Source organism: Globicephala melas, chromosome 15 (assembly GCF_963455315.2).
Source record: "Globicephala melas chromosome 15, mGloMel1.2, whole genome shotgun sequence".
Taxonomy (NCBI): domain Eukaryota; kingdom Metazoa; phylum Chordata; class Mammalia; order Artiodactyla; family Delphinidae; genus Globicephala; species Globicephala melas.
The window spans coordinates 30,783,882-30,807,975 of NC_083328.1; the positions used below are offsets into that span (position 1 = coordinate 30,783,882).

Sequence of the window (24,094 nt, forward strand, 5' to 3'; positions counted from 1 at the left end):
CTGACTTCAGACTATACTACAAAGCTACAGTAATCAAGACAATATAGTACTGGCACAAAAACAGAAACATAGATCAATGGAACAAGATAGAAAGCCCAGAGATAAACCCATGCACCTATGGTCAACTAATCTATGACAAAGGAGGCAAGGATATATAATGGAGAAAAGACAGCCTCTTCAATAAGTGGCATGTGGGATCCCGCGGCATGTGGGATCTTCCCGGACCAGGGCACGAACCCGTGTCCCCTGCATTGGCAGGCAGACTCTCAACCACTGCGCCACCAGGGAAGCCCCAGAGGAATGATTTTTGAAGTGATGTAATGAGAGAGAAAAGACCGTAAAATTTTATATGCAGTCTGGCTATACTTTCATAGAGGTGCCAAAACAAACCCATAAACCAATACACGAGAAAGGAAGGCTGGAAAGAAATGGATTTTCTGTTCAACACCATTTTGTCTTGGATATGGGGCTATGGAGTGGAAGTCTACTTTTTTCCACCTTTTGGTATTTTCTGAATCATTGCTAATGACCTGAAAGCAGCCTTTCTCTCTAATAATATACAGAGAAATGATAACAGAGAGCTAGGGTAGCCTCAGCTGATGGCAGCAAAATGTGTCTAGACATTTAATTACAGGAAAACAAGTATTGAATAAATTGACACGGCATTAACAGAGAGCCTCACAGACACTGGAACATTGATCTCTGTGTTCGATTTGGTTTCTGAAGATGTGGGAGGAGGAGGTGAGCTTTCAAATGGACTCTAAAAGGGACGTTTGTTTCCTGGCATTGAACCAGGTCAAACCGGATTCCAATCCCAGTTGTAAATGCTTGAAAGTTGAAAGTAGGTCAGCACAGTCAAGGAGCTCAGGGCACCTGTGGTCAACACAAAGTGAAATTTCTCGACTCATCCCAAGACATAGGAGGAAAGGGAAGCTTGGAGTCAGGAAGCCCAGAATTCCTGGAAGGCCAGGAATTCTGGCCTTTGGAACTCACAAAAAAAGAAAGAGGATGTTCTGAGGCTTGGCTGCCCAGGGATTCAAATTCTAAGCTATGAGTCTGCACAGTGTGGCCAGTTGCGTGATTTTTGCAAATGAAGATCTGCTCGTTCATTTCCGGCCACTGTGGCTACTACAAAGCACTACAAAGGCAGCTGTGTAGCTGCAACAGAAATCACACGGCCACACTGCAGAAAATATTGACCATCTGGCCCTTTGCGGAAAAAGTTTGCTGAACGCTGATCTAGGCTTTCCAAGCCTTGAAACCACGGATCGGTCCTATCTTCCTAACGACACAACAGTGACCCATGTGCATCCACGTCCAGAGTGCAGTCTTTAGAGAAAGTGCGAAAACCCTGGTTTGGTGGAGCCACTCTTTGCAGCAGACGCTGTTTCCTTTCCTGCTAACACGTAGGCAGCACTGGAGGTGCGTGTTTCTCCAGAGCCAGCATTTGCAGTCTACACACACACACACACACACACACACACAATTGAATATTACTCAGGCATAAAAAAAGAATGAAATAATGCCACTTGCAGCAACATGGATAGACCTAGAGAATATTATGTTAGTAAAGTCAGACCGAGAAAGAAAAATACTATATGATGTCACTTATATGTGGAATCTAAAAAATAATATGAGTCTATATACAAAACAGAAACAGACTCACAGACATAGAAAACTAATTTATGGTTACCAAAGGGGAAAGGGAGCAGGGGAGAGATAAATTAGGAGGAGTATGGGATTAACAGATACAAACTACTATACATAAAAGAGATAAGGAACAAGGATTTACTGTATAGCACAGGAAATTATACCCAATAGCTTGTAACAACCTATAATGGAACATAATCTGCAAAAAACCCAAATCAGTATGCTGTACACCTGAAATGAAGACAATATTGTATATCAAATATGCTTCAATTTTAAAAAAAGCTGTCTATCTTCCCCACATCCCCATAAGGATTCGAGCTCCCTAAATACAGAGCTTCGTGTCTATTTTGATCACTGAGATATGTGACATGATACAGCAATGGTCATTCTAATTTTACAAAAGGGGAAACGAAGGCACAGAGAGATTAAAGTAAACTGCCCAGAGTCACACCCGATGATAAACAGCAGAGGTGGGAGTCCAACCCCGTTGGGAACTGTCCCAGAGCCCATGGCCTTCTGACTTCTGCCCCCATTATAATTTCATGCAGGGCTTGGCACATAATAAATGCTTCACAGGCATTTATTATGCTTGCCAATGCAAGCATAATAAATAACAGAAGCAAGCTCTTCTGTTGTCAGTATTGATATGATTCTCCCCAGATTTGGTTCTGTCTCACTACTGCACGCGCTCACAGCCCTACTGCAGCTTTTAACTAAAGCATTAATTGCAGGGTTTCACAAGCAGGAGGGAGATGCCCGACACCAAAGGGCATCTCCTGCAGATCCCATTCAGATGAAGTTCAAAAACAGACAAAGCTAATCTCTGCTGATAGATGTCAAACAGCGGTTACCCTCTGGGGGTTATTAACTGGGAAGGGGCACGAGGGAACTTTCTGGGGGCTGGGAATGGTCCGTATTGTGATCTGGGTGCTGGTCCCGTGTGTGTTTACATAGGTGAAGACTCATGGAGCCATATGTTAAGTTTAGTGCAGTTTGCCATATTAAGCTATTCATCCATTTTAAAAAAGGTAAAAGGAAGGAGAAGATAACTAATAAGGACCTCTGTATAGCACAGGGAACTCTACTCGGTACTCTGTAGTGACCTATATGGAAAAGAATCTAAAAAAAGAGTGGATATGTGTGTATGTATAACTGATTCACTTTGCCATACACCTGTAAATCAGGTGTACTGATTTGTAAATCAATTATACTCTAATAAAAAAATTTTTTTAAAGATGATCATAACAATTTAAAACATAAAAAAGGGTGAAAGGAAGGAGAAAAGGAATATCAAGAAAACCCAGGTCCCTTCCTCCAAAATCAATTGCATAATTTTAGTTCAGGACTCTCTCCAAGTAACTGTAAGCTCTGAGATGGCAAGAACCACACACTGGATGCCCTGTATCCCCACCATGGCACAGCACCTGGCACAGACAACATCAATAAATATTCACTGAAGGAATGAATAAATGGACTGATCAATGCCCCGTCCGTGCAGCAGTTTGCTTGTTGCAAAGGTGCTACTGCAGTATCTCCCCTGCTGCACATCCTGTCTCTGTGACCTTGCTCCCCCCTCAGGAGGTAGGGGTCTGTCTCTACAACCTATTGAATCTGGAAAGGCTACTGTGGCTACTTTGACCAAAACAGTATGGCACGTTAGGGAGAATAGTTTGGCTGTTTCTTCAAAAGGTACACAGAGAATTACCATACGACCCAGCAATTCCACGCCTAGGTAAATACCCCAAAGAACTGAAAGCAGCAACTCAAACAGATACTTGTAAACCAGTGTTCATAGCAGCACTATTCACAGTAGTTAAAAAGTGGAAACAACCCAAGTGTCCATCAACAGATAAATGGATAAAGAAAATATGGTCTATCTATACAACAGAATATGAATCAGCCATAAAAAAGAATGGAGTACTCATACATGCTACGACATGGATGAACCTTGAAAACATCATGCTCAGTGAAAGGAGTCAAGTAAAGGACAGATAGTATATGATTCCACTTATTTGAAATGTCTAGAATAGGCAAATTCATAAAGACAAAAAGTTGATTAGAGGTTACCAGTTGCTGGGGGGAGGAGAGAAAAGGGAATTATTGCTTATTGGTTACAGAGTTTCTGTTTGGGGGGGATGAAAAGGATTTGGAACTAGATAGTGGTGGTGGTTGCACAGCAATGTGAATGTAATTAATGTCACTGAGTTGTACTTTTAAAACTGTCTAAAATGTCAAATTTCACACTATATATATTTTACCACAATTAAAAAACACTAATAACGTAATATTCCCAAACTCATTGAATTGTGAAATGAATGTGAGAATTGTATGGCATGTGAATTATATCTTAATGGAGCCTCCAGGAAACAAACCAAAACAATATGGCGGAAGTGATGCTGTGCCAGTTCCAGGCAGATCCTCTTCCTACCTCTTGGAAGCAGCCTCCATGGAAGCAAACGGACTTCTCTGAGACTTCCGAGCCATGCATGAGAAGCCCAAGTCTCAGGGAGAGGCTCTGGAGGCTGAGAGCTGTGCAGAGAGAAAGGCCAGAAGCACCACAGGGCCAGGCCTGGGAGGGAAGTAGTGCTTTGGACACCCAGCCCAGTCGAGTCTTGGGATGACTCCCATCCCGTCTGCACCTGACCCACCACTGTATGAGAGACCCACAGCCAGAACCGCCCAGCTGAGCCCAGCCAACCCACAGAAGTGGGGAAGAGAATGATCAATTGTTGTATTAACCACACTCAGTTTGAGAGGCTCTGTCCACGTCTCAGCACTTTTGGAGCTAGTGTGATGGAGGGAGAGCCCTGGTGAGGAAGGGCGGAAGGAAAGTACACAAGCCCTATGTCACGATGCTGCAATTCAAATATTGGCTCTTCTAGTCAATATCTGCTTAGTGCCATCTCTTTGAACCTCAGTTTCCTTCAAACCTGGGCACACCTCATTTCTCAGGTGGTTCTAGGGAGAGAAGATCTATCTGGGACACTGTCCCATTTTGCCTACCTCTTGGCTCTCCTCGCTCAGAGACCATGATGGGGTCGCCTGTAGGGGCCCTGGGGGGAGGGGACTGAAGGTACCTCCCGGCTGTGGACTCAGCTGCTTCCATTCTCCCTCGGGCAGACCGAGCCGGAGGCCTCGCGCCTCCAGAGGGAGCGTGGCCCTGCTGACACCTTGATTTTGGACTTCGGGCCTCCAGCACCGTGAGAGAATAAATTTCTGTTGTTTCAAGACACCCAGTTTGTGATACTTTGTTACGACAGCATCCTCTCAATGAATGTTTCTGAGTCACGACAGATAGGCACTGTTCTCATCACCTCCAACTCACAAACTGTCGGCTCCTCCCATTTAAAATTTACACACGAGGAAAGGAAGGCTCAAGCTCGTATGCTCATCACTCGGGCTGGGATCTGAACCCAGGCACTGATGCCACTCCCTCAGGTCCTGACATCATTCCAGACATTTCCAGGACATCCTCTCTCTCTGTTTCCACCCGAATCCAAGCCACCTCCAAGTCACAGCAGCTTTCCCTGGGGCCCTGTTCAATCCACATTCCATGGGGCAGCCAAAACAGACCAATGTCACTCCCTGGTTAATAGCCTACCAATGGTGTTTGATTGCAAAGACAATAAAACGCAACCTTCTCATTACAACCTCAAAGTCCCTGGACCTGGGTCCTGCGTGCACTTCCTGTACAGAGCCCTGCCCCCCCCCCCGCCCCCCCGGCCCCGGCCAACATACTTCACTGTCTCTGAATGGGTGGCACGTTCCACAGCTCAGAAATCACACTTTCAGAGAGGGCTTCCAGACTCCACTACTTCACCTTGCCAAATTTTATGTTCGTTGAGGCCCTTCACAGTTTCCCATTTGTTCATTGATGCATTCGTCTCCCTGCCCCGGAATGCAAGCTCCTCTTCACCTCTGTTTCATCATGGACATGAAATATAATTTATGTGTTGAATGTTGCTAAGTCCTTGGGATGTGGACACCTCTGGGAATGGGGGCAGCATGCTGACTTTGTAGGAGGAAAAACTAAAATCAACAAATGATTGGGAATTCCCTGGTGGTCCAGTGGTTGGGACTCAGTGCTTTCACTGCCAGGGCCAGGGTTCGATCCCTGGCTGGGGAGCTGAGATCTTGCAGCTTTGTGAGGCCAAAAAAAAAAAAAGAGCGAGAACAAATGATTCCTCAACCTAGGCAGCTTTCTCCTGGGGAAGTAGGTGGCCTTGGGTCAGCTGGGACAAGCCATCCAAGACCAGTGTTCCTTAGGTCTGCCCCCAGCGCACCCGGCTGCTGGGAACACTCCCCCGTCTCTCCTGTGACAGTCCCATCAGCCGGTCAGCACCTGCAGATGAGAAGGGCTGACCAGGTCTCAGGGACACAGTCAGATTGCTGACTCCCAAAATTCCCAAGAGTTCTCAAGGTAGAGAGCAGCCTTCTCCCCGGGAGTCCCCCTGCACAGTCACACCAGCCCTGCTGTGTGCCCAGAAACCTGGGCAGAACAGAAGGCCGCAATAGGATCCCGAATAACATGGGGGCTATGGGCACGAGCTGAGCACAGAGACCTGGGTTCATGTGCCGGCTGTGCCTTGTGCGATGGCTGCCGTCTTGGGTAAGTCACAAAACGAGAGAGAAATAACCAGGACGGGCAGATTTCAGGCCAATCACTAAGGAAGCTCCTCGTGTTGGAGTGGGTTCGACTCCAGAGGCTGGAGGCGTCTTCTCATCTAGGATGCAGGAGAGGAGTTTCAAGCATCACGGTTAGACTGGATCAGCTCAGAGATTCCTCCTGGTCCCAGGTTCTGAGATTCTGTGCCCTGTTGGACTGTCCACTCCCCCGGGTCCACTGTCCAAGGAATGACGGGTGTCCTGGGGCAAACTGCTCTGGTTGGTTATCACCAGTAACTACCCTGTGTCTCTCTGTCACCACGAGTGCTGTTTGTTTTGAGACAAAACACCACTCCATCACATGGAAGACGTCTTCCCATTTAGTGGATAAGAAAACCAAGGCAAAGAAATCTGAAGCGCCCTTTTGTGGGTCAGGCTTTATCTCTCCTCTCTGATCACTGATGCATTTAAACATCTCGTGATGCAACGGCAGAGCCATTTCGCAGGTGGGGAGACAGATTCACAGAAGGTTAAGTAAAACTCACCCCCCTTCTTGTATCGAATAAGTTGACAGTTGGGGTTTGAACCCATATCTGTCTGGCTGCCTGGCTTTCACGAGCATGCTGCTATGGGGCGATTCTACAGGTGCGGAGAAATGCAATCTCTACCATCATTTGGCTCCTGCAGAAAATGAAAAGTACACCAAGTCACCAGCCTCTTATCGCAGCCACTATGAACCATCTGTCTCTCGTTCTGGTCTTTTAACAGAAATCTCTGAGGAGTTCTCCTGTCTCTCATCCAATGCCTATCAAGTGCAGAGATGTCTTGTAGACTCAGCAACTTTCCCCAATAACCATGTGGCGTCGACATGCCATTCTTCTTTCCAAAGGACATCCCCAAGCAAACCTGGGACTCTTCATTTCACAGATCTGAAGAGATGCAGAAAAAAGAGCTCACGGAGATATGGGCTCTGGTCAGACAAGGCTGGATGCCGGTGTTCCTGGTACCAGCTCGGCTCCCGGGCTCAGCGGCTCCCACAGAACACCGTCTACTGGGCCTTGTGTTCATGTGAGGAAATACGTGGGGAGCCGGAAGGAGGTTGGGGATGCACAGCGTGTGTGTGGGGAAGGGGGCATGGAGCTCTGGGGGACTCACCCCCGAGAGCCCCCAGTTGGAACTCTGTCAGGATGAGGTGGCCTCCTCGAGTTTCCTTTTCCTTCTCTGCCCGTGAGTGCCTGACCGGACATGGGCCGAGACCAGCTTTCTAAAGTTACTCCAGGGATGGCTCAGCCTTCGGGGTGCACCTGTCACGGCCAAGTCCACTATTCCACCGGAAGCTCTTCTTTTAGCAAAGTGGCAGTGGCAACTGGGCATCTCAAATATAAAACTTTCAGAGCTGGATAAAGACCTCAGAGATCTTGTCCAACCCTCCCATTTAACAGAGCAAAAAAACAAGGCTCAGAGAAGACAAGCAATCTGTCTGATACCTCATCAGATGTGATTATTAACCCCATTTTACAGAAGAGGCACAGAGGCTAACTAACTTGCCCAAGTGTTCCACTGTTCAGTTGGGCAACGTAGCAAAACCCCACACAAAAGGCGAGAGTTTGCACAGCTGCTCATCCCCCAGGATAAACACGCAGGATCTCACCCGGACACGTGCGGTGACCCCGGGCACACGTGTTTAGTAGCTTCAGCATGAATGCATTCATGTGCTGCGTTCCCACGAGAAGGAAAAGAATATAATATGGCAAGTATCCTGAGTTTCAGGCCCCCATGGGGGGATTTTTCTCTTAACCCCCTACCAACACAGGGGTGAACTGGCAGTACTGGAAATGCCCTGGATCCAGAATGGTGGGTTTTAAAATTGTGGGAATTCCCTGGCTGTCCAGTGGTTAGGGCTTGGCGCTTCCACGGCAGGAGGAGGCCCGGGTTCAATCCCTGGTCGGGGAACTAAGATCCCGCAAGCCGCACCATACAGCCAAAAAAAAACCAACAACCCATCTTGAGCTGAACATCACGAGGTCAGCTGCCACCTCCTTCTTGGATGTTATCTAAAGCATTTTACTGACTCCAATGCAGAGCCTAGGCCATGCCATCCTAGCAGAAGAAACACCCAGAGACCCGGTAAGAACCAGTCCCAAGGCACAATGTGTCAGAGAGAGAGGCGTCCCCTTACAGAAACTTCCCAAGAAAACCTTCGAAAGGGGGTGGAAAAGGCGTGCTCTCAAGCAGGGTCTCCCAACCTCAGCACTATAGACTTTTTGGGCCAGCCAATTTTTTGCTGTATGTGGGTTGGGGGCTGTCCTGTGCACTGCAGGATGTTAACAGCGTCCCTGGCCTCTGCCTACTAAATGCCAGTACTATCCCCTCCACCAGCTGTGACAACCCAAAATGTTTTCAGACCTTGCCAAAGGTCCCCTGTGGGGCCACAACTGCCCCACTGGAAATCCCCTACTCTTAAACAGGCACATGAAAAGATGCTCAACATCGCTAATTAACAGAGAAATGCCAATCAAAACTATGTCTGCCCCAAGGGGATTCCTGACCACTGACAGACTAATGCAGCAGGTCAGCCGACTCAGTTCAAATCCCAACTCCCGCAGTCAGTTTCTGGGAGTTGGTGCAAGTTTTGTTAATAGCTCCTCATCTGTAAAATGGGTCTGAAATCCCGTCCCAGGGTTGTTATGGGGTCCCAAGAGAGGGTAATTGCAGCACTCAGCGCACTGCCGTGCACAGAAGGTGCTCAGTAAACAGAAGTGTCAGCCAATACGGGGAGCGCGGCTTGCAAAGGGAGGGAATAAGGGAAATCCGTAGTTGTTCCCACCCCCCCCCCCAGCATACCCCACTGTGGAGGGGAAAGCCAGTCCTTGTTCCAAAACTATACCATCTCTCCAGGCTCTGAGACCTCTCTGACGCTCCTGGCTTCTTCATTCTCTTGCCAGCAAATTCCTGCCTTGAAAACCCACAAGGAACACAACAGATGCCCAGATTCATGAAAACATCATCAATCTTGTCGGCCCTGTCTGGATTTCCCATCCTGAAACAGGGACGGACCCATTTGATGAGATTTTAAGTGCTGGTGTAGATATAGCTCTCTCCCCCTCCCCCAGTTCTGTAAAACCCCAGCAGACATATATCTTGACGTATTAAAACCTTCTCAATTATTCTACTCAGTGCAGAAAGAACCAAAACCCCATGCTGGCTACCAAATTGAAAAAGCAGTGCCAAGGGCAGAATGAGGGGTCTTAGGCCTGGGTATTCATCGGTTCAGTTCAGGGCACAGATCTGGGGATATTTTAAAATCCAGACTCAGTGTTGGAACTTTGCAGGTGAAATTCCTGAAGAATCTCACCCACTATTTTGAAAAGGAAGAAAAAGTACCATTTAAGTTTAGAAAATAAAATTCATAGAGAGCTGAAAACTGTCATGTTTGCCCCTTGGAAGCTGTGTGGTCTTAGGCAAGTGACTTGAGCTCTCTGAGCTGCTGTTTTCTCATCTGTGGGGTGATGAGTAGAGATGATGATGAATGAAGAGGAATGGCTCAAGTCCATGGCGCAGGGCCTGGCATCCCACAAATGCCCAGCAAGCAGGATACACTCTCCAGGCTGGGGAGAGAAGGGTTCCAGACCTGATATGGAGCTGGGCAGATGCTGCTGCCGGCAGAACTCGGGCTGCCTGCAAGGAAAAACTGTCACTTCCAGGAAAACCCAGACGCTCAGTGCCAGGAACTGTGGGATGAGGCTATAGGACCCATGTGTTACTACAGAGGTTGTCACACAGATTCTCCTGCAAAGAAGCAACTCTAGCTGCACTGAGAAGGTGCTTGGAACTGCCCTTAATCTGGAAGATTCCTGTTCTTTTCTTAGGGTAGTTGTTCTTGGTATAAAAACCAGCTCTTGAATGTGGTTCAAAAGCCTTGAGGTCTGGATCCTCTGACCTTTCCCACCTTCACATACCGTAACTTCCCCTTCTCTCTAGGTTCTGCCACTTGGATCTAGTGTCCATCCTGTGTAGGTTTCTGTGCCAGAGCAACTTTGCAATTGCTGTTCCCACTGCCTCCAATGCTTTTCCCTTGTTTCTGATTTCTTAATTCCTACTAACCCTCAATTTTGATTCATGACACACCTCCTCTGGGAAGCCTTCCCTGATCTCTCTCCCACCAGATCAAACCTCCCCCAAGCCCCTGCCCACCCCATGCACACTCAGCCCCACATACCTCCCTCTTTGTGGCACCCCATTTACAGGACACCTCTGTTGTATAATTATTTGGGTCATGTCTGGTCACTTATAAAACTGTAAACTTCTTTAAGCTGTGTCTATGCTTAGGATCATACATCCATAAATTATACCGTTATTGAATTGTTAGTAAAAGTGTTGATTGGTTCAGCCTCTTTAGAGGCAATCTGGAATGTTCCATCATATTCTAAGGCTACAGTGGTTAAGACAATGTGGCGTAGGGCAAAGAAACACACTTCACAAATGAAATAGAGAACAGAAAAACAGACTTACACTTATATGAATGCTTGATTTCCTATAAAGAGTCAGTGATATTGGGTCAATGGGATTATCCACATGGAAAGAAAAATTTATAATGATCCTGCCTCATTCGATACCTAAAAGTCAACCCCAGGCAGACTATAGAGATAAATATGAAACGCAAAATGTGAAAGCTACTAGAAAATTGAAGGGGCAATATGAATGACTTTAAATTTCTTAAATAGAACACAAAAAGCCTCAACCATGAAAAAAGATGAATATGAAATATGTAAAAATTAAAAATTCCAATAACCAAAAGTCACCATTGAAAACTAAAGTCACGCCACAGAGTAGAATATACATAACATATAACTGGCAAAGGGTTCACTATCCAGCATGATTAAACAACTCCTACAAAGCTATAAGAAAAAGAAAATAGACAAGTCCAAAGCTATAAGAAAAAGAAAATAGACAAGAGGGCTTCCCTGGTGGCGCAGTGGTTGAGAGTCCGCCTGCCGATGCAGGGGACACGGGTTCATGCCCTGGTCCCAGAAGATCCCACATGCTGCTGAGCGGCTGGGCCCGTGAGCCATGGCCGCTGAGCCTGCGCGTCCGGAGCCTGTGCTCCGCAACGGGAGAGGCCACAACAGTGAGAGGCCTGTGTACCGCAAAAAAAAAAAAAAGAAAAGAAAAGAAAAATGGACAAGAGATCTTAACAGGCACTTCATAAAATAGAAACTTCAAATGGTCAACAGACATATAGAAAAGGTGATAGAATTCAGTTAGTAGAGAAATTTTTAAAACAACTACAGGGGCTTCCCTGGTGGCACAGTGGTTAGCAGGGGACACGGGTTCGAGCCCTGGTCCAGGAAGATCCCACATGTCACGAAGCAACTAAGCCAATGCTCCACAACTACTGAGCCTGTGTTCTAGAGCCCGCGAGCCACAACTACTGAGCCCGCGTGCGTAGAGCCCGTGCTCTGCATGCAACAAGAGAAGCCACTGCAATGAGAAGCCTGCGCACTGCAACGAAGAGTAGCCCCCGCTCGCCGCAACTAGAGAAAGCCCGTGCACAGCAACGAAGACCCAATGAAGCCAAAAATAAAACAAACAAACAAAAAAACCCCCCACAACTACACACCCCCTGGAATGGTTAAAATATAATAGCAAGTCGAGGTGCTGGAGCTGGAAAGGGTATGGAGAAAGTGGAACCCTCATACACACTGCTGGTGGAGTCTAAAACACTTTGTTCTAGAATGTTCATGGCAACACAATTTATAGTAGTCTTGCTATAGACTGAATTATGTCTCACATGTCCAGTTTCTGGCCCTTCCTACCTCTGTGAACTTGGCCAAGAAACTTAAAACTCTCTGATTCTGTTTCCATGTCCACAGAAAGGTCAACCCCATCTGAACTATTGAGAGCATTAAATGAGATAATCCAAATAGAGCCCAGTGCCTGGCAGGTAGAAAGCATTCAACCACTCACCCTTATCATCCAATCTAATAACCACCCATACGCTGTTTCAAAGGGCAGTATTGTTGGCATTTTACAGATGAACAAACTGAGACCCAGAAGTCACAACCTCCAGGGCACTCAGGGGGCCAGCAACACAGCTGCTTTCCAAATACAGGACTTCTTCCTTGACCCCATAGGAGGGTCTAAGAAACAGACCCCACCCCAAGCCCACAGCAGGACATTGAGGGGTTGCACAGGGTCGAATCTATCAATTACGCAAATGATCCGAGTTGCTGGTGGGCGGCTGCTGCTGGAAGTGCTTTGGGCTTTCTCCACCCACCACCAGCTTTATTCAGCATTTTTGACTTTCGAACCATGCTTTCTCATTTGCTGTGGCAGCTGGTCCTCCCAAACTCTGCTGTGATCATCAAGGGATAAGACATTATTATTCCTATTGATGGATGAGTAAACTGAGGCCAGCAAGAGCAGTGGGCATACCCAGAGGCATCCGTGTGGCTTAGTGTTAGACAGTAGGGGTCGGGGACTGTAAGCCTGGGTTTCTCTCTAGACTTGCTGCTTTTACTATGAGAGCCCGGGAGTCAGTCATCCATTCTGAGCCTCCATTTCCTACCTCTGTAACCTGATCAGTCTTTCCTCGTTAGGTTGTTGTGAGCAATGGGACCAAAAAAATACACATAAAACCCTCAGAATAGCCCTAGCACCCACCAAATTCTCAGCAAATATGAGTTGCCACTGTTTATGGGTCATTGCGTTCGGATGGGCAGAGCCTGAGTTGAAACTCCGTCCAGGGTCCTCTGAATGTTTCCTCTTGTCCCTCTAGCTTATCATTACCCTGGCAGCCGAACCCTGGATCGCTCCTGGACGCTGTCCCCAGGTCAGAACGTCCATGCTCTTCTGTGTGTGGCTCTTCTTTGAGTCTTGCTTTCAGCCCCTGGGAGGACTGTGCACTTAGGGCTGGGGCAGGATGCCAAGCATGCAAATTCGCATGCAGGCAGTAATTTGCACAAATGCTCCTTGGTGTGCTCATTTCCAGCCTGTCCCCAGAATGGCACTTGCAAAGCCAGCAGAGAGCTATTTACAGCTCTGGGCAAAGAGGGGAGGCAGACTCTGATCTTACGCAGGAAAGCCCTGCTGAGGTGACGGCTTGCTCTTTTGGCTGCTTTAAGAGGCTGTTTGGCCAATCTTGCCCTGAAGGAGCTTCGAGGTCCTGAAAGCTTTTGCTAGAAGGCCAGTGATCCACCCCAGGGATCGTCTGATTCCCTCAGGGAACCCACACTCAAAGGGAGGGGAGCAGTGTCCCTGGACTCCCACCAACAGCTGCCAATGGCCTCTAAACATCTCGAGGAAGGGATGCAGGAGGCCTGTCAAAACCATGGACAGCTCTAGCCTCTCTGACGCTGCTCTAGATGAGGGGTTGACAAACTGTGGTGGGGGGGGCATCTGGCCCCCCAGCCTGTTTTTGTAGATAAAGTTTTATTAGCACACAGATTCGTCCATTCATTTAAATTTCACGGTACAGTTTGAGCAGTTGCGATCGTAACTGTGTGGCCCACAAAGCCTCAAGTATTTACTACCTGCCCTTGAAAGAAAATATTTGCCGAGCCCTACTCTATGTGAAGCCCCCACCATCTCATCTTTTAACAGGCTTCTCTGTCTGCTCCTTCTACAACCAGTCCACTCTCCACGAATCTTCCAGAAGGATATTGCTCAAGTGCTAATCAAATCAGGTCACCTCCTTGTTTAAAACCCTTCCAGGTTCCCCAAGAGTCTCTAGGTCAAGTCTGAACTCATTACCTAGGGTCACCAGGCTGTCCATGATCTGGCCCCCCTGCAGCTTCCCTCTCCTCGCCCATCCACCCTGGGTGGGCTCCACCATATGCCTCCCCCATCCTCTGAACATTGGTTTTATAGAAAAAAAAATTGCATCTCAATGGAAAACTATGCATCGTTTACATACAACACAAACTTTTAAGATATCTGATTCTAGCCCTGTTCATTATCTTCGAGCTATTTTTTTCAACTCTTTGTAAGTTGTAGGAATCTGAAAGAGAAGCCAATTCTGTCTTGTCCAACCATTTTATTTTGTCTCCATTTGTAATGCATTTAAGCATTCCTTGACTCGGTAGACAATTGTGCTTTATTTGACTTTTCCTTTGAACCAGTTCCAACATCTGCTTGGTTCTCTCATTGAGTGAGCTTACTAAAATCACTGACAAGTGTTTGTTTTTGCATCTGTATTTGGAACCATGATTTTATTCCCCCCACACCCACCCCCCGGCACCTTTTTCCTGAAGATTTTCTTTTAACAGTTTTCCATGAAGTCTCTGAGCCCCCGTTCATGTTCTATCTGTTGAGAATATCTTTCCTGGCTTTTCTGACTTTTCCCCCTGAAATTTCCTTCCCAGCATCCCCAGGGACAGGGAACCTCTTCCTTCTCTGAGCTCTGACCACTATCCGCTCCCACACACACACCTGGCACTCATCTCTCTGAACGGTTGTTTATAGGCCTGTCCCCTGACAGCTAGCCTAGAAGATCCTCTGGTGTAGTAGCTGGGTGTTCATCTCTCCCTCACCATGCACACACACGCACACACACACACACGCACACACACACACACCACTAGTTCTGTCAGGACACATGGAAGTTGTGCAATAAATGGGCACACTCACAGGAATGAATGAATGCAGATGGCTAGACTGCCCACCTAGACAGAAGCCACTAAGAGGGAGACCTCGTATTCCTTGTTAATACCACACACGTGATGCCGATGTCTGGCATCTACGAAGTACTCAATAAATACTTGTTGAATAAATGGCAAGATAGCACTTCAGCCCCTGTTTTTGGCCTACTTTTGAATCATCTCCCAGCTCTCCACGTTTGAAAAGCAAACCTAGTAGCCTCAGAATGCTGCCCTCCCACCCCATATTTTCATGTGTCACCACCATGGTGCTTCAACTGCTCCCCTCTAAGGAATGGATGGCCGTCTCTCTGTTCTGCCTCACGGTCTTCATTTGATCTTGAGCGAGACGCTGCCCCTCCGGTTTTCCAGTGGGTAAAGCAAGGTCAGTTTAGCCATTCCAAGAGATAAAATACATCAGGCAAAGAGATGAATGGCCAGTAACGCGCTAATGATGTTCCAGCCCAGACACCATGTACAGTGTAACAGATGCTGTCAATATAACACATCAGCGAAGTTGCAAGGGATTAGCTCTGAGTTGTGAGGGTTATAGAGACGGCCTAGGACAGGCTTCCCAAACTACTCGAATGTGCACATGAACCCCCCATCCCACCAGGATAGTGTTAAAATGCAGACTGCATTTTGTAGGCCTGAGGGGGTCCCAAGAGCCTGAATTTCTAACCAGTTCCCCAGTGATGTCATGCTGCTGGGCACTGGACCACACTTGGGTAGCAGGGTTCTAGGGGTGCTAGGACATGGTGGGTTCCGGCTTTGAAGGAATTCTCAATGCAGTGGCTGAGCGACAGATGTCCAGCATGTTGCTGACAGTCCAAAGCAATAAATGTTAGCACCCAAGTGGGAGATGCTGGCAGTTAAGCTGTGAGACCTCTGAGGATGGACAGGCTGGCGGAGGTGGGAGAAGTCTGGTGCAGGGTTCCCAAGGGACGTGGAAACTGGGTTGGGAGCATTCTGGGGGGCAGTGATTCAACGTAATTCTGGTGGTGGGACCGCAATTCTGGTGGTGGGGCCCTTCAATCTTTGTTTTAACACACCCTCCAGGGGATTCTGATGCTCAAGTGTGAGAACCATTGCGCTAGGCAGAAAGGGGTAGAATATTCCAGTCGGAAGAAGAGTGTTTTGTTTCACATAGTAGAGTTTCAGGCACATGTCCAAACCCTGTAAATTGCATTCATTATTTCATCCATCCATCCATCCATCCATCCCCCCATCCAACATCCAACAAATAAGTCCTGAATGCCCACTATGTACCCTGTTAGGCACAAGAGATATGACTGAAGTTGTAGATACACACAACTGTCTAAGCCTCTAAACCAATGATTCTCAGCCAGGGGACAAGTGGCCCCCCAGGGGACATTTGGCAATGTCTGGAGACATTTTTGGTTGTGACAGCTTGGGGGGAAGTATGCTACTGTCACCGAGTGGAGTAAAACCCAGAAATACTGCTAAACATCCTATAGTGCAGGGACAGCACCCCCAAACGCACCCCAGCAACGGCACTAGTGCTGTCAAGAAACTTTGCTCTAAACTGGGAGCCCCTTGTGATCTAAACGGGAAGGAAATCCCAAAAAGAGGGGATATATGTATACGTATAGCGGATTCACTTTGCTGTACAGTAGAAACTAACACAAAGTAACTATACTCCAATAAAAATTAATAAAAATAAATAAATAAACTGGGAGCCCCTTTTGGGCAGGAACTATATTGTAGTCACCTTGACATCCCGAGGTCACAAGACAGTGCCTGACCCCCAGGAGCTGAGCAAACGTTTAAATGCAAGAGGAAATGGCAACACAAAGATATGCGTAGGTATATAAAGAAGTCTTACAACAGCAACAAAAAGACAAACGACCCAATTCAAAAATGGGCAAAGGACTTGAATGAACCTTTCTCCAAAGAAGACATACACATGGCCAACCAGCACATGAAAAGATGCTCAGCGTCACTAATCGTCAGAGAAACGCAAATCAAAACCACAATGAGACACCCCTTCACATCCACGAGGATGATAATAATACATCGTAATAACAGTAATCAGAAAATAACGTGTTGATAAAAATGTGGAAAAATGGGAACCCTCACACATTGCTGGTGGGAATGTAAAATGGTGTAGTCTGGCATCTCCTCAAAAGGTTAAGCAAAAAATTACTATATGACCCAGCAGTTCCACTTCCCAAAGAATTGAAGACAGATCTGGGAACCGAAAGCTGTACATACATGCCCAGAGCTGCAGCACTTACAACTGTCAAAAGTTGGAAACCCAAATGTCCATCGACTGACAGATGGATAAACAAACTGTGGTATAGCCATGCAACAGAATACTATTTAGCCATAAAAAGGAACGAAGTACTGATACGTGCTACAACGTGGAGAAGCCAGACCCAACAGGCCACATATTGGATGATGCCATTTATATGAAATATTCAGAATAGACAAATCTATTGAATCAAAAAAGAGATTAGTGGTCGCCAGGGGCTGGGGGAAGGGAGAGTGACAAGGGTTCCTTTCGAGGTGATAAAGGAGTTCTGGAACTAGAGAGTGGCGAGAGATGCACAACACTGTGAATGTACTTAGTGTCACTGAAGTGTACACTTTAAAATGATTAAAATGGCAAATTTTATGCTATATGTATTGCACAATAAATGCTCGTCCAGTCTCTACTGTGTGCCAGGAAAGGTGCTCTGTACTTGGGACAGGAGGGAATGAGACCTGACTGTATGCTCTCTACTCCCCAGGGATACGGAAGGGGAGAAAAGACAGCAAACAGTCATGGACCCAAGGAGGCCTCAGATGTAAGTGCTGGGAGTTCCGAGGAAAAATCGATCTCCAGGCTGGGGCCAGGGAGGGTCAGGGAGAGAGCTTTTGAAGAAGGAGGGCAATTTGCCCTTGGGGAGTCGAGCCCACTATGGAAAGAATGTGTGACTAGAGGCCATATCCTGTTATGCCATTCCGGGGATGGGTAAGACAATTTAATGCCTGAGACGCCTGGGCTAGTCAGACACAAGGGAGAGGGAGGAGTGCAGACACCTATAGAAACCCCTCCCGGACTTTCTGCAGGGATGCAGTGGAGGGAGGGGGGTTGGTGATTCAGCCTGGGCGTTCTTGAAGCCCTCAGGCTCCCACGAGGCTTTTTTCCCCTGCATCCTGGCAAGGGGGGCTGGCAAGCAGACAGAGATGGAGAGAGCCAGCGCTCACATTACTTAAGGGGGACCAGGTACCAGGTGTTTGAACAGGGTTTCAGCTAATCCTCAGAGTAACCCAGAGGTAGGTTCTACCATTGCCTCCCTCCCTCCCTCTTCCTTCCTTCCTTCCTTCCTTCCTTCCTTCCTTCCTTCTTCCTTCCTTCCTTCCTTCCTCCCTCCCTCCCTCCCTCCCTCTGGTCAGTGTGACCTCAAGACCCATTGGGATGCTGGTAGAAAGAATCCGCTGTGGCCAGGGCAGAGGCTCGGCCTGTGGACGTGAGGCCTCAGATTCCTGTCTCCTGGCCCCAGAACTCTTAGGAAGCTCAAAGGCCTGAGTTTCAGCCACTGGCAGCTTCTGGCCTGACCACTTCCCAGGAGAGAGGGACCAGGGTGTGCAGGAATGTCCAGTCCTCAGACCCCGCCCGCCACACTGACCTGGGGGCCAGGCAGCTGAAAGAGCCCCAGCCTGGGCTGTAGAACTCGGGCTACAGTCCCCCTGCCATCCTTCCTGGCTGAGGGACCCTGAGCAAGCCTCAACCTCTGGGGACTGTGCTTGGCTCATCTGTAATGCACAGGAAGCTGGCTAGAGGATTCCTTTTCGTCTCCTTCCCCCTGGATAGATTCATTTACATATATATGTATAGGTATATACACAGACACACAGGCCCATTTCATGCTCCTTGCTTCCTTATATGTATTTACATATACTTACTAAAATACTGTATATACTGATGCTGTAACTTTAGTGTTTCACTAAATCATGTCTTGGAGGTCTTTCCAGGTCAGGAATGTAGCTCTCCCCCATTCTTCTAAAAAGACGGCTTATATTCCCATGTAATGGAACCCCTTCCCATCTTGGATTGCCAAGCCCTTAGGCGAACATTCCTGCATTCTACTGTGTGCTTGTGTGAGCATTTCTACAGGAGATTCTTAGAAGTGGGATGGCCGGGCCCAAGGGCACGCAGTTTAAATTCTGAAAGAGACTGCCGAAGGATCTGAGAAGGCCCAGAACTACGTGATTTCTAAAACTGTTTCTTGCATGGATGTTTCTTCGACTTCTAGCAGGGAAGGGGGTAATGCCTTTAGAAGAGTCCTTTCACTTCTGTGGGCCTCCGTTTGCTCACCTGTAAAATGGGAAACCTACAGTAACATACATGGAGGTGCTCCAGACTTTCCTGCTGAAACGTGAGGGGTTAATACTGCCCTCAATATCGGCAGGCTCAGCAGGTGAACACACCGCTTCCATGATGCACAAACCAGAACGAGGAACCTGAATGAGAAGGATGCTCTCTTATGTCAATCATCCACTATGAGTGGGGCACCTGTATTAGATCAGCAGTTCTCAAGAGGGGGGGACATCTGACAATGCTTGGAGATGATTTTAGTTGTCATAAATGGAAATGGTTGCAAGTGGCTTTACTGGGTAGAGGGTAGGGATGCTGCTAGACAGCCTACAGTGCACAAGACAGCCCCCTGCCCCCCGCAACAAAGAATGATCCGGCCCCAAACGGCAACACTGCTGAGGATAAGAAACCCTGCTCTAGACCTCTCTCTTATCTGATGCCTACCCCCAACAAACCCAATTCAAAGATAAGGAAACTGAGGCTCAGAGAGCTGGATGACCTGCCCAAGGTCCCCCGTCAGCAGTAATGGGAGTAGACTCCCGGCTCCAACTGACTTTAGGGTCTGCGGTGCATTCCAAATACTGTACGGTCTCTCTGGGAAGACATCACCCTTGTCTCCAAACAGGGGCTGACTGTTCGCTGCCTTTACCCCTGACAGATTATCTACACAGCGAGTCATAAGTTTTACCTAAAAGCACAACCTCCCTACCCAGGTTTAGAGGTTTTATGACTTGTAATCATAATCACTGCTTCCACCCACTTGCCCTGTGCCATGCACTTTACAAAGATTAACTCATTTTACCCTGATAAGGACATTGAGGGAACTGAGTCACAGAGAATTTAATAATTCCTCCAAGAAACATACTAAGTAGCAGATTTGGGCTCTAGACCCTGATAAGAGGGGTTCAGAGACCCATCTCTCAACCCCCATGCACTACAGTTCTCCCTCATACTCTGAACTTTCACCTCGGCACCTTGGACTTGGATCCCTGCTCTACATTGGAGCACAATAGCCAACCCCTTAGCTGGAGGCAGGGGGAGTTTCTGCCTCAAGACCCTCCCATTTGTAGGGACCTGGTTGCTGTTGACCCAGTGGGCTGGTGGGTATCCAATGCCTCAGGAAAAGGAGCAGGCTCTAAGCTGGGGCGCGACATTGCGGCAGGGAACTCGGGGTCGGAGGGAAAAGGCAGGGATCGAGGTGGGGGGCCCTGGAGGGAGGGGCCGTGACTTCCAGGTCTTGGGGGGAGCTCTGCCCAAAGTGCCTGGAGCAAGCCTCACCTGCAGCAGATATTCCTGCAGCAGCGTCGGCTCCAGACTGTTGCAACTGATCTCACTTGCTATCCCGAGTCCATTTGTATTCTGGCAAGCCTAGATTGGGCAGCGGGCTCAATACAAAGATCCCAAGGGCTGAGTGGTGAAGTGCAAAGCCCTGGGAATGGATCTACAAGGTGGCTTGTTGGGGGACGGCGCTGGGTTCCAGCTCGGTCTGCTCCTAGCTGCGTGACATTGGCAGAGCCTCTGTACCACCTCTGGTAAGTGGGGACCACAGTGCCCAGAAGTCCCGGTTCTAAATATGAGGGCAAGAGGTAGTGTCCAGGACCCCGGCAGCCCAGGAGTCCCGGAGAGGCTGTGACCAGCTTCGCTACCCACTGGCTAGGTGACCTTGAGCAAGTCTCTTCCCCTCCTCGTGCCTCTCTTTGCTCAACTGTCAAATGAAGGAGCAAGATCTTTGATCTGGAGTCCCTGGGAGGTCTAAGGACTCCCGATTGGGCCATTTTTCTCTCTCCAGGGCTGACCTCTTTGGGCGTCCAGGACACACGCTTCTCCTACTCCACCTCTAGGGTGAACTCCAAAGAGCAAAGCAAAGCTCCTTGCCTTTCTCTCCCCTGCCTCCCGCCCCCATCCTGGCCTGCCAGATTACAGCGGTGCCCAGCCCCGCTCAGGTCACCAACATCGTGTCCCTTAGTCCAGCTTCACTGAAGCCAGCCCAACGGATGGTTCCTGCAGCATCTCCCCTGGCCAAGGGCCTAGGGAATTCCACCAGGCAATGCCCACAGGAGCTGGGGGAGGGGCAGCCCCAGGGAGCAAATTGGGGCCCTTCTGTCTGCAGAGAAGAGGGGTTGGCCTGCCTCAGGGGAGGATATTCTGAACACAGTGCTTTGTGTGTGTGTGTGTGTGTGTGTGTGTGTGTGTGTGTGTGTGTGTGTGTGTGTGTGTGTGTGTTGGCGGGGGGTGGTTCCTGCTGGTCCTGCTGCCTCAGAGCCCATCTCTGTTGGCAGTTTGGAGGCTCCTGGAATGATCTCTAGGCTCAGGATCCCAGCTTTAAGAGTTTCAGTCTTACTAAACCTCATCCTCTGGCCTTACCTCTGGCCAGGGTGGGTGAGGAAAGGTGAGATGGAATTAGGTGGGAAGGATGGGACTGGGAGTGGTGGATGGGGGCGGGGGGGGGGTGTTAGTGGGATGGGGTTTGTGTAAAAGGGTTACAGAGGGGTGGATTGAGGTGGGTGACTGGTGCAGACTGGTGACCAGACCCTGGCCCTGTTTCTGAGTATGAAAACCCCTTCTGTTACATCTTGACTGGAGAAAGAGGGGAAATCCCCCAAATGCCTTCAGTGTGGAGGTGTCTGAGGCAACCAACCGTCGTCTCTCTCTTACGGATGGGGGGGTGGGAGGAGGTAGGTAATCATCCACCTCTGAAGGCAAATCGCAGAGTCCAGTTTCTGAGTTGGGGGGCCCAGGGAGGTCTGTATCGCGTTTGAGGGTGACATGCAGAATCTCTGGAGAGGGATATCCTTCTCTTAGGGAGGGGCTTATTTCCCCTCCTGGAGGAAACACACTGTTATCTATGAGCTGAGAAGGCTGGGTGGGGAGAAGAATCCAAACTTAGTTTTTTAGGGAAGGGGAAGGGGCATGGGTCTCCAAAGAGATCAAGGGGCCCTAGAAACCTGGGGAGGCTGGAACCCACTTTGAGGGGGCACGTTCCATTCCAAGGGGTAAAGTAGGAAGAGGAATCCTATCTCTAGAGCTGGGGGCCAGGAAGGAAAGGCCCATTTCTGAAGGGAAAAGGAAACTATTTTGCTCTCTGGGAGGTGAGAGACCCTCTCTTTTCGGGGGGTGGGGTGGGGACCCGCGTCTCGGGAAGATGAGGGCTCCGTCTCTGTGAGAAGATGCCCCGTTTTTGCTCCCTGGGGCAGGGCCGAAGGATGCCGTCTCAGCTCCCGCGGAAGGGCTCGTCTCACGCGACCCGGCGCCAGGTCCTTACCTCCAGGCCCCTGCTTCAACGTTCGGACTCCGACCTGCCAGGCACCGACTTGAGGGATCCGCGCCCTGAGCTCCGGTTCCTCCCGGTCTCTGCCCAGCTTCCCCCAGCGACTCGCCGGGCTCCGTGGCTCCGCCGAGAGGCTCTGGCCAATCAGCGCTGCCGGTTCCGGCCCTCGCTCGCACCGCCGCCAATCAGCGCGTCCGCCACGGGCCACCGCCCCCGGGAGGGAGGGGGAAGGAGTGACGGGGGCACAGTCCGGCCTCCGGGGGCGGAAGAACTGGGGGCCTGGAGGAGGGACTGCGAGGGCCGGGAGCGAGGGTCCGGGCTGTGGCGGCTGCCGCGAGGAGCCCCCACCAAGCCTATCTTATGGGAGGGGTGGGGAGCCCGTCTCTAAAAGCGGGGTGGCTCTATAGTTTGATTTCACCTAGACTTTAATTACCCCCTGACCATTTTCTGGACCCTCGCGGCTGCGGGCTAGTGTAGCTGCCCCATCTGCACCCTGCGGCCCGGATTCCGGGCTCTGGAAACCTAGATTCAGAGTCAGACAAGGTTCCGTATGAAAGGGAGGGGAAAGAGCATCGGGCCCTCCCCCGCCTACACGTACCCCCCTACCCCACCCCGCCTCGCCTCACGTGCTCCCCCCTACCCTTGCAGGTGCTCAGGGCCCTCTCATTCTCTGCACTAAGAGCTGCCATTCACTTAACACCTCCTAGCCCATCAACTCCGGAAGACGAATAGCTAGTGCATCCTGGGGTCAATGCAAAGATCACTGGACTAGGAGTCCATGGTTCATTCTGCACGATCTAGGGCAGGTCACTCCGCCTCCCTGATACTCAATTTCCTCAATAGTAAGTGGAGACAGCTGTGATAGTACCTCCTTCATGGGCATAAGAGAGGTGGTAGATGTGATAAAGGTGCTTTTATAAAAATTAAAATGCTGTATGAAAACTAGTTAATACTAAAGTGTGAATGACTGATAGCCCGGTAGCTTTCTAAAGGTATTTAGAAAGAGGATGCTTTCATTCAATGGTAAAATCAAAACACAAGAAACTACCCATCAGAACAACATGAGATGACCAAGTGCTCATAATGAATGGATGAATGGGGATTCCAGAACTTAAAAGGCCACGGAAGAATACAGCTTGGGTTTTCCCACTCAGCATGATCAGGTAACTATTTCCTTAGTCTGCTGGAATCTTGCAAAACCCTGAGGTCCTTCCTTCCTGCCTTCCATGAATCCAGGCTGCCCTATCTCTGATTAGGTGAGCAGGACTATAGTCCTAGGAATTAAGATAAATATAAAGCAAACAAATACATTTTAAAACCGCCAAACAGGGACTTCCCTGGTGGTGCAGTGGATAAGACTCCACGCTCCTAATGCGAGGGGCCTGGGTTTGATACCTAGTCAGGGAACTAGATCCCACATGCATACTTCAACTAAGGAGCCCACCTGCCACAACTAAGACCTCATGCAACCAAATAAATAAATATTAAAAAAAAACCAACTCAAACAAGTCACCTGCCCCCTAGTGTGGTCTGTGACTGTAGGGACCCAAAGAAATAATAAGAGTAATACGAAGGAATAGACAAAGTATAATTGATCTACAGTTCTACTAA

At 48.8% G+C, this 24,094-nt stretch overlaps 1 protein-coding gene across 2 annotated transcripts in view; it reads right to left on the reverse strand.

The window, feature by feature from the left end:
- The window catches only part of ABAT (4-aminobutyrate aminotransferase), an 88,117-nt gene extending 65,502 nt beyond the window's left edge, over nt 1-22,615 (reverse strand). Inside the window, exon 1 of one of the 2 annotated variants that reach the window (XM_030883915.2) lies at nt 22,478-22,615. The gene's annotated coding sequence lies outside the window, so the exon portion shown is untranslated. The remainder of the gene's footprint in view (nt 1-22,477) is intronic. The other variant, XM_060285100.1, reaches the window with a different exon arrangement.
- Between the last annotated feature and the right edge of the window lie 1,479 nt (nt 22,616-24,094).